The sequence below is a fragment of the Salvelinus alpinus genome, chromosome 8 (assembly GCF_045679555.1).
Source record: "Salvelinus alpinus chromosome 8, SLU_Salpinus.1, whole genome shotgun sequence".
Lineage (NCBI taxonomy): Eukaryota > Metazoa > Chordata > Actinopteri > Salmoniformes > Salmonidae > Salvelinus > Salvelinus alpinus.
In genome coordinates this window covers 78,152,993-78,164,281 of record NC_092093.1, presented here as the reverse complement: position 1 = coordinate 78,164,281, position 11,289 = coordinate 78,152,993, and the positions used below count along the sequence as shown (strand labels likewise).

At 43.1% G+C, this 11,289-nt stretch overlaps 1 long non-coding RNA gene across 5 annotated transcripts; it reads left to right on the top strand.

Moving 5' to 3' along the window:
- Positions 1-5,090: 5,090 nt before the first annotated feature.
- LOC139583743 (uncharacterized) lies at positions 5,091-10,068 on the top strand. 5 transcript variants are annotated; one of them, XR_011676600.1, is made up of 4 exons: positions 5,091-5,229; positions 7,635-8,366; positions 8,459-8,697; positions 9,278-10,068. It is a non-coding gene; the product is annotated as an uncharacterized lncRNA (long non-coding RNA). The 5 variants fall into 5 exon arrangements; XR_011676601.1 differs by lacking the exon at positions 9,278-10,068 and having other exon boundaries at positions 8,459-8,497; positions 8,572-9,268; XR_011676599.1 differs by lacking the exon at positions 9,278-10,068 and having other exon boundaries at positions 7,635-8,343; positions 8,459-9,268.
- The last annotated feature ends 1,221 nt before the right edge of the window (positions 10,069-11,289 follow it).

Genomic DNA, 11,289 nt, shown 5'->3' with positions numbered 1-11,289 from the left:
AGAATGTGGTGATCGATGGTATCAAAAGCAGCACTAAGGTCTAGGAGCACGAGGACAGATGCAGAGCCTCGGTCTGACGCCATTAAAAGGTAATTTACCACCTTCACAAGTGCAGTCTCAGTGCTATGATAGGGTCTAAAACCAGACTGAAGCATTTCGTATACATTGTTTGTCTTCAGGAAGGCAGTGAGTTGCTGCGCAACAGCTTTTTCTAAAATGTCTGAGAGGAATGGGAGATTCGATATAGGCCGATAGTTTTTTATATTTTCTGGGTCAAGGTATGGCTTTTTCAAGAGATGCTTTATTACTGCCACTTTTAGTGAGTTTGATACACATCCGGTGGATAGAGAGCCGTTTATGTTCAACATAGGAGGGCCAAGCACAGGAAGCAGCTCTTTCAGTAGTTTAGTTGGAATAGGGTACAGTATGCAGCTTGAAGGTTTAGAGGCCATGATTATTTTCATCATTCTGTCAAGAGATATAGTACTAAAACACTTGAGTGTCTCCCTTGATCCTAGGTCCTGGCAGAGTTGTGCAGACTCAGGACAACTGAGCTTTGGAGGAATACGCAGATTTAAAGAGGAGTCCGTAATTTGCTTTCTAATGATCATGATCTTTTCCTCAAAGAAGTTCATGAATTTATTACAATCCATCCTCTCTTGGGGAATGCTGCTATTTAGTTAGCTTTGCGACAGTATTAAAAATAAATTTTGGATTGTTCTTATTTTCCTCAATTAAGTTGGAAAAATAGGATGATCGAGCAGTGATTTTATGAAGCCTGTGTTGGTTGAAAAATATGTTGATGTGGGGCGCCGTCCTCAAACAATCGCATGATATGCTTTCGCTGTAAAGCCTATTGTAAATCGGACAACGCAGTTAGATTAACAAGAATTTAAGCTTTTAAATGATATAAGATACTTGTATGTTCATAAATGTTTAATATTACGATTATTTATTTGAATTGCGCGCCCTCCAATTTCACCGGATGTTGTCGACAGGTGTCCCGCTAGATTTGAGATATCTGAGAGAGTCAAATGAGTGAGAGGTGCTTCGGAGCCCAGAACCAGGAGAAGGGAATTATCATTATTATATTCAGCACAAGGGCACAACGGCCACTGGCCTCAAAAGGCATGGATTTTTGGGGGGGGCATTACAGCCACACAATATGCGCACTCCCTCACATCATTCCTTTCTATTTTCTTCATACTGTAGGATAATTCCACCGAATTCTAAACAAATATTGTCTGCTAAATGAACTAGTGTAGCCCACAGCCATATGGCATAGCCAGATCAGGGCCTAATATAAGGACAACTCAGAGTATGTTATTCTGTTCTTCTGAGATTTTCTTCATATCATGTTTCTTAAGACCTGTCTAAAATAAATAACGTATTTATTGTGATGGTGTAGGCTATATTACATGGATTTATTAGACATTTTAAATGTAGATGTTCCAAAGGTCTGCATTAGTGGCTTTTAGGCTATACATGGAAGCCAGAAGGTGCAAAATGTGTTTATGTTAATTAACGGTCAATTGCCGTGAGACCGGCAGATATTTGCTTGACAATCACCGGCTGACGAAATTTCATGACCGCCACAGTCCTAGTTCAGAAGGATTCGTTGCCATAGAAATGTACCTGGTTAAAAGGTGAGCCTCATTCGTATGACTGGTTATCCCGAGTTGAACTCAGAGTGGACCAAATCTGATTCGTAAGACACCCCTCTGTGTTTCAGCAGCACTTTGCAGGATTATTTAGGCTGACTTTAAATCTGGTTGCTGGGCAAGGGCTTGCATAGTTGTCTGATCTTACAACCTCTGGGGTTTTGTTCATTTCTCTCACTGACGAATTCCTAAACTTAAGTGTTTTTCTTCCATGTCTATCCGTTTTCTCTCCTCTTTAAGTATAATTTGCTAAACTCCTCTGCCGTGTGTTTTCCCCTCAACAGAAATATTGGGTGTTGTTATTGGAGGGATCGCTCCAAGATCAAGTTTGCACAATGGCCTTTTCAGCGAGACTAAGAGGAGACTCTTCTGCTGAAGCTAAAGGAATTTGACTTTCTGTGGGACAACTTCGTGGTTGATCATTGTAGGATCCCAAAGCAAATAACACAATGTAATGTCCCAAATGGCACTCTATCCCCTATTTAGTGAACTACTTTTGATCAGGAACCACAGGGTTCTGGTCAAAAGTAGTGCACAATATAGGGAATAGGGTGCCATTTAGAACATTGACCATGTGTTATTTGCACAGGGGATCACACAATCACTTAGAGGGCCTGGGTCCTGAATACAGACACACAGTACCCAGCTACCAGCAAACGTTCCCACAACTTTAGAGAGCGTTCCCTTATGAGTCTCATTAGGTCATTAACTAACATTTTCATAGGAATTTTCCTGTGATGTGCCAAGAATATTTCCAAGAGACCATCCCCTTAATGTCAAATAGAACTTACACAGAACACATCACGTTTCATGGGAACGTTGCAAGAACAGTCATGTGTTCAGTTCTGTGGGTTAGGAGAACATTCCATCAACATCCCACTAAACTTACACAGAACATGGTTGCCATGTTCTCAGAACATGAGATATCAATGTTCTAGACCTCTGCAACATATGCAGTATTCTGCAGTCCTCTTGGTGTTGAATCTTCTAAAGTTCTCCCATGTCACCCCGCTCCTCCACACACTCCGCTGGCTTCCAGTCGAAGCTCGCAACCGCTTCCAATACCCTGGTGCTTGCCTACGGAGCAGCAATGGGAACTGCCCCTCCCTACCTTCAGTCTCTGCTCAAACACTACACCCCAACCCGACCATTCTGTTCTGCCACCTCTGATCTCTTGGCCCTCCCACCACTACGGGAGGGCAGCTCCCGCTCAGCCCAGTCCAAGCTCTTCTCTGCTCTGGAACCCCAGTGGTGGAACCAGCTTCCCCTTGAGGCCCTGCCCATCTTCGGAAAACATCTGAAACCCTACCTCTTCAAATAGTATCTTAAATAATCCCTCAGCATCCAACCAACAAACAAAGAGCTATGAATGGATCAGTGGTTCACCAATCAGGGCCTTGATTGGCTCGCCAACAGTAACATGACGTGATGTGTAATGACATTTTTTTGATGGGGGATTACGTTTCTTGGATGTCCTGACTACTGATGCACAGAAATGTTCTTCAAACGTTCTCATGAAATGTGTAGGAACATGAATATCTTATGTTGTGAGAACATGGCAACCATGTTCTGTGTGTGTGTTTGGTGGGACGTTGATGGGATATCCTCCTAACCCACAGAAAACTAGACACATGAATGTTCGTGCAACGCTCCTGTGAAACGTGTCTGGAACATTAAAATATTTTATTCTGAGAACATGGCAAACATGCTCTGTGTATGTTTGGTAGGACATTGAGAGAATATTCCCGTAACCCTGAGAAAACTGGACACGAATGTTCTTGAAACGTTCCCATTAAACATGTCTAGAACATTATCTTATGCACTGCAAGCATATTAACCATGTTCTGTGTATGTCTGGTGGGGCATTGATGGAACATTCTCCTAACCCTCAGAAAACTGGACATATGAATGTTCTTGCAACGTTCCATGACACCGTGTCTAGAACAGTAATATTGTATATTTTGAGAATATGATAACCATGTTCTGGCTACTATCTGGTTTGACTTTAATTGAATGTATACCTAACTCTAAATGCTAAAAAGGTTCTGAGAAGGTTTTTGCTAACATAGATAGAATGCTCCCCTAAGTAACGGAAAACTGGACACTAGGGAAACATTATGTGTAACATTCCAAAATGTTCTCTCTCCCTAGAATTGTTAGCTGGGGTATATCTCTCCCATATCCATGTGAGTGTGGTTTAGCTTCATATTTTAAAGTCTTTCAGCAAAACTGGATATTAAAATGTCACAGAATGAAACAAAGTGTCTGATATGTATCTATGATTAACCACATTTGGTCTTTAGGGGAATGAAAGACAAACACAACCTATGCAAGGGGAATAAAGTATAGCATAATTTATACATGATTTAAATGCTAAATACCCTGGATAGATAAGATGTTTTCCTCCCCTGCTCATGTGTCCCCTTTGAGGAATGCGATTGAGTTTTGGCTGGGCTTTTCAGCATGTGAATCAGATATTGCCATGGTAGGAACGGGAGAGCGGAGGTGGTGGGCGACTCCTTGGGAATATGGACAGGGGCTGGGGTTAGGGACTGGGGGTTGGGACTGGGGTTGGTAGTCTGGGGCAATATCTGGGGCCTGTGCTTGAGGCTGGGGGCTGGGGTTAGGGACTGGGGGTTGGGACTGGGGTTGGTAGTCTGGGGCAATATCTGGGGCCTGTGCTTGAGGCTGGGGGCTGGGGTTAGGGACTGGGGGTTGGGACTGGGGTTGGTAGTCTGGGGCAATATCTGAGGCTTGGGCTGGGGGCTGGTGTGGGAAGATCTGTGGTGGAGGTAATGGATCACCCTGTCAGGCTCTGCGGACACCAGACAGATGGTCCCTGGCATCTGGCCTGCACTGAGACAGTCTGCCCTCCCTGTGGAAGACAGAATCACACTGTCTGGGGACATTTGATATGAAAACACACTCATGCTTCACTCTTTTATCTGGTAACATTATAAGTTGTTATACAGAGCAAACATGACGCTTGATAAATTACTACATGTGTTATGAAGAGGTGAATGAAATATCATGAGGAGTGTCGAAATTGCAGATGAACTCTTAGTCGCCACAAAGGGACTTTAAAGTCGGTCTTGGATCTGGTAACATGATACGTTGTTATGCAGTTCAAACACAAAAAAAACAAACTGAATAAATGACTCCATAACCACAGTGTATATTAAAGATTGATGGAAAGTGTTTAGAGTCCTCTCAGCCACCCCAAAAGTAGGGGAAGTTGAGTTGGTTGGGCTCGGCTCCATTGCTGGAAGACAGGGTTGACCCGGTGGGCGGTAGCGCCCATCCATAGGGCAATGATCCCAGGGACAGACAGGGGAATGGGGCACGCGGCATTGATCAAAGGTTAACCAGCCTCCCGCCACTCTCCAAATAAATACACCCCCCTCCTCGTCCCTCCACGGGGATCCCAGTGCCAGGCTTGTTTCAATAAGTCCCCTTTATTGTATAGACACAGCGAGAGGGCTTTGAGCCAGCCCATTCAGCCTGGGCTTCCCATAGGATTACATATCTAAATATATGGAAGTAAAAGTGGCCCGGGCAGCCACCAGGGGTGAGTAGAAGGGATGGAAGAGGGTGCTGGAGTTGGGTGATTCTGTTAAATGAACCAGCACTGAAAAGGATCACGACTTTGGATGGAGAGTCCACAACCCACCACACTTGCTAAGACTATCATCAGTGGACTTGAATTTTCAGCTTGGTTAGAGTACAAATCACGGTTTGGTCAACAGGTTTCAATTCAGTCAATTTAGGAAGTGAAAAATCTTCATAAAAACTAGGTATAATTTTCATGAGCTGAGAGAGTGACGTGTTCTGTTGTTATGGAGTGTTTGTTATGGAGTGTTTGAGGTACTGTAGAGGGGGCGGTAAAGGTGGGGGTGGTAATTTTGTTGGCATAGGGGTGTAGAGGGGGGTTCTGGATGATGGACAGCCCACTGTAGAAGGGAGCCAGAGTGGGCCGGGTTGAGGGGGTCATACTGTTAACCCATGATAGAAGCTGCATGAGTAATTTCATAAATAAAGTGGCAGGTGGGTCTTGTTGGATATGCTTGCTCTCTCCTGCCTGAATGGAGGCTAATGTTCCTGACCTCCTCATCCCGGTTGGGGCCACGGCAGCTGGCCTACGTCATTGCTGAGTTGGTGTGTTTGCTGCGTGTGTGTGCTGCGTGCGTGTGCGTGTACGTCTGTGGTTATATGAGTACCCAGCTTTGCTGTTACCCATTTAATCTTTAATGTCAGGAAACTTTCCCAAGACCGAGGAACAGAAGCATTATTCTGTACCTTAGGAAAGTCGATTAGCAAAGTCTTCCAACCCCAGTCAGCACAGTTTTCCCTAACCCTGCCACAATGCTGCTTGGTAAAAACCAACCACTGGAAACCAGTCAAGCTGACGTATTAGTCTGTAGTCCAGTCTGTGCTATGATGCCCTGTCAATGCTGTGTCTCCATGGTGGGAGGATAAATCACCAGGCCTGGTATAAACATGTCAGTGTGTCTCCTCCAGGCCTCCAGGCTGAGGAAATCCAGGGCTACTGAGGTTGGGGGCCTGGCCCAGGCACAGAGCTCCTGGCCTGGGGGAGGTCATCAGACAGACAGGGGAGTGGCATGGAGGTCAGGAACACAAACCTGACCTGGCTGTAAATCACTCTGACCATATCCCGGCATGAAAGACAAGGCAGGCCTGGGTTCAAATACTGTACTATCTGAAACAAATTCTCTGCTTGATTGGGCTTGTCTGGCTTAATGAACCAATAGCATAGTCACAAAACTGAAAATCTCTTATTTCTGGCACTCCAGGCAGGCTCAAGCAAACCCAGCTAGCATATTTGGTTGTGGGAGCCTAAGTGTTTGGTTTCCCATTGGTTCTGGGAATAAAGCCATATTTCCTGACAGTTTTTTAAAAGGTTGCAGGGAGGTTCTGAGAACGTTTTACTATGGTTCCCTGAAAGTTTTCCATGGAGGTTTTATTAACGTTCTGAGAATGAAAATTATAGGTAATTCAAAGGTCATTAAATAACATTCTGAGAACATATTTCAATAAGACTGCTAGCTTAGGTTAACAAGTTTAAACTCCAAGCACAGATAGGACACATGGAAATACACTTGCTTAGGCATTAATCATGCAAACACATTTCTTTTAAAATTTTGGCACGATGTAAGCGAGGTTGAAATCTATGACCTTCTTTTCTCTATCCATGTAATTAGTACACGTGGTGCAGTGAACAGCATACAAAGCTGTTCATTTCAATCTATTCAAACAGGCCCCAGTTCAAAGTAAACAAGCACTCATTAAGATCAGGTGTGGTCAATTAGTGGGCGTGGCCAACCAACCTAAACACACTTAACAAGATAGAGGATCGAGAGAGTTTTGTTGATGCTCAGAATGGAATGCATATATTTTAAAATAACATTCTGAGAACGTTCTCTGAATGCAAAGTTTCCTTGTGGTTTTAATGGAATGTGTAACTATGTTGGAACTTTTAGGAAAAGTTTCTTAAACTAATGAAATGCCAACTTTTCATCAAAAAAATAAATAATAATAATTAATAAATAAACTCAAATGTGCTGAGAATGTTCCAAAGCCAAGCAACTATTCTGCACCATTCCCAGAAAGAAGTGGGATGGTTGTATGCTAAATAACCATTGGACAATCACGCTCTCACCAATCTCTAAGAACATATGGTTCTCAGAACATTATGTGCTAGCTGGGAACACTCAAAAGATTACAATAGTACTTAAACCCAGCTCTGGAGAGAGGACACCTCCGGAACAGAGGCTAAGTAAAACATCCCCACATCCTCACAGGCCCAAGGTCACAGCCTGGTTGTCCAGTGACAGTGCAGAATGCCTCAGAGGTTCCTCTATTGCCTTCTCCATCCTCGGTCAAGACGAATAATATGATCATATGAGTCTGAGTGCATCCCTGTAATAACCTAACGTCATGTCTTCCTTCTTCCAGCCACTGTGTCTGAGTCTGAGTGTCCTGGTCGCAGAGAGCCCAGCTGAGAGGTCAGGCGTCGAGCGAGTAGGTGCCATGGTGTGAGATACCGTCATGTCTGCCTGGTGAAGTGAGGGAGGGAGACGGGAGAGGAGATGGAATGGAAAATGGCCCTGGCTGTTTGCACCATGTGGAGAGGACACCTAGCCACTCTCCATATCCTCAGGGCTACTGGGGTCAAGACATTAAAGCTAGGGGTGAGATAGCTGTCCCTCTCTGACTGGAGCTCTTTGATGACGTGAGGAAAGCCTTTGTGTGTGTGTAATAGCCAGGAGGACCCGGATAAACAGGCCCTTTCTGTCCACTAAAAGCCTTTGTTGTCTGGGCTGTGTGGAGATGGAGGGGTGGAGGGTTAAGGCGTCCGCATGCTGCCCATCCGGAACAGTTCGTGCACATAATATGGAAACATTTTGTGCCGTTATAGTCTTCGGCAAGTTTTTGTTTGACTGTTTGTGCATACAATATTTTTTCTCGAGGCAAGACCGAAATTCGGTTGCCGAAGTCTACGCTCCTTCGGCGGTGATTGGTCAACTGTAGGGGGCGAAGATTCAGCCCGGAACCCATTGTGGATTCAAAATGGCAAATGACAACATCAATAGTTGGTGGGGGTTCTTGCAGAAACATAACTGGCCAACTGAATCATTTGGATTTGAATTTGAAAGGACAGCAGGTGCAGGAACTTAACTGAAAAATGTAAAGATCTCTTGTATAATCTAAATTGATATTGCTTTATGATGATACCGTCTATCTTTTAATATTTGTGGAAATATTTTTTTTTAAAATAGAAAATGGACCCAATTCAATAGATATCAATCAACAAAGAGGTAAGAATATGTTGAAGGCTAGCTGTATTGGGTGCAGATGACTGAACTGCTCACTTTTGTGTCTGTGTCTGCAGGTATACAGACGAGGATTCATACAAAGGTATTTCTATTGGTATTGGTATGTTATGCAGATCACATTTACCATCCTCCTCCCTTACCTCTTCAATATAAATCCCATAGGCCTCTACATTATGAACAAGGTATGTGTATGAAAACCATTATCAAAAGTGTTTTTCACATTTAACACAAAAACCAAGTTATGAATACTGTCGTGTGCATGTTTTGTTAATCATCTGTATAATTAAAATTTTTTGAATTCACAGACTTCACCCTCCCTACACCACTTATGAATATAACAGGAAACCTGTTCGATCACCATGCACTGCAAAATCATTCTGGCTATGGATACGGAGTTTACCTCATATTTAGATTTTTTAATTCTGCTTTGCCACTAAAATCATAATAAACACTGACAACTAAAATATTGTGTTATTGTTGTTATGTGTATTATTAATAATAATATTAATAGGGGAATGGGGGTATTTCAAAAATGTACCCCAAAAGGTTCTTCAAAAGGTTCTTAAAGGGTCCATTTAAAGGGTTATTTGAAGAACCTATAGGGGTTCCCCCACAGTTTAAATATGAAGAACCCCTAAAGTATCCTCCAGGAACCTTTACTTTTTAGAGTGTACGATTCTAGCATGTAAAGGCCAGTTCACTTTTCTCCACAGACTCTTCTCTAATCCCCCCCCCCCCCCCTCTTCTCATCCTTTCCACAAGGCCCTGACACCTATAGCTGATTTCATGGATGACCTATCGCCAAAACTATCACCAGCTGCATGAGTTCGTGCATGACTTCAAGAAGAGGACATGGACCAAACGACTGGGAACACAGTGAAATGAACAACTTGTTCTGTTGATGTTCAGATATCTCAGGAGTCCAGCCTGGTCTCATAGACTAGACGTAACATAGTAAATGTTAATCCGGAACACTAAAATGTGTACGTTATGTCAGGTTTGGTTTGGTTACATAAGACAGATGGTTACTTAAGGCAAAAAAAAGAAAGCAGGGTGGTTGGTCGGGCATATTAACGCAAACGTCTAGAAATTGTGAGTTTGAATCTCATCATGGACAACTTTTGCATTTTAGCTAATTAGCAACTTTTCATCTACTTACTACTTTTTGCTACTTTGCAACTACTTAGCACGTTAACTAACCCTTCCCCTAACCTTAACCTTAACCCTTTTAGCGAACATACCATATGAAACTTAACATATAATACTAAATGGAGTGTGCCAGATTTACGTACAGAATAATACGAAATGCTCCGAGACCAGGTTGAGGAATCAGGGGATAGATACTTTCATTTTATTCCATTGCCATTTTTATTGTTTACATGCCTGTTTTACGCAGACACATTTGTACTATTGTTCTGAAATATTTGTATTTACACTGACACTTTAATTTACAGGTGTTAAGTACATGTCTGTTCTTAGCAGACACCTTTGTATTGTATTTTGGGTTACTTTCAGAGCCCAGATGCCAGAATAAAGGTTTATTTTTGTGTGCTGAAAAAGGTGTGTTTGTTGGCATTTCTTCATCTCAATACAAAGTGTTTCAATGCATTCTGTAAGTTCTGTGTGTCACAGACTTTACGGACTTTCTTCAACTTGTATGGTGTAGTTCAATCTAATCTTAATTAATGCACACTGAGACATCATATAATCAAGTTTGATTGTATTAACAAGATTCAAACTCCACATTTTGTTCACAGTGCAAACTGCGTGTGTGTGCATCAAGTGGTGTGTGTGCGTGACAGGTCCAAACAAATGCCTATTCTACATGATTGCTGGCCTAGGGTTGAGTTTTCCACTCCTAACTTCCTGCCATGGCACACGTCCAGGGGGCATGATTGATTGAAAGGGGCAATGCGACACACAAGATCATCGAAACAGCAAGCAGACATCCTGAAGTGGGCCGAAAATGCTGCTCCTCATCAATGGTGATTTGTTGGACCAGCATTGCATACTCACCAACTGTTGCTCTTTCTCTGTTGAGTGGTCACACTGACCATCTTCTCCGTTTCTCCCTATTACACTATATGTGTTGCTAGGTAAAGCAAATCTAGTAGATCCCAGGCAATTGGTAATGATGTTACGTTTGATGCCGAAGCTCCAAGGCATGCATCGAAATCGCTAAGCAGTGTACTTCGAAGCAATGTGCCGATGCCTGTATCACTTTATCAGAAGCCCGTGATCAATGGCATCCAAAGCTTCTTTTGACCAGCACAAGCCACTAGTGTACACTGTGTTGATCAAAGCTTTGAGTAATGAACCTATTTTCGACACAATTGGAAGCTTCGTTTACCCATCTCTAGGAATTCGCACTTCAATTGTCTCGACAGTGAAGTGTCTTTCTGTGTACACTATTTTATTCTGTACACTATTTTTATTCTCCCGTGCGTCTCTTCCTTGTTTGGGTGTGTTGTCACTTATTTTGTTTGACCGTAGAAGGCTATTACCAGCTCGGGGGGGTAATAGTTCCGCTTTCCCCCCCTTTTTTGGTTTTTCAAGGGAACTTCTTTTAAGGGAGTATGCGAGAGCAGACAAGTTCGGCTAGGCGCCAGTCGAACCAAAGCATGCCTTTAGACATGAGACTCAAGGGCGGGTCTAGGCAATTAAGGGAGTGCTGATATGACAGTCCCTGCTACGTCAGGACATGGGTACATGGATACAGGGGTACAAGAGTAGGAGGGACCCAAAGGCATCCGCATGCTTCTTATCCGAAACAG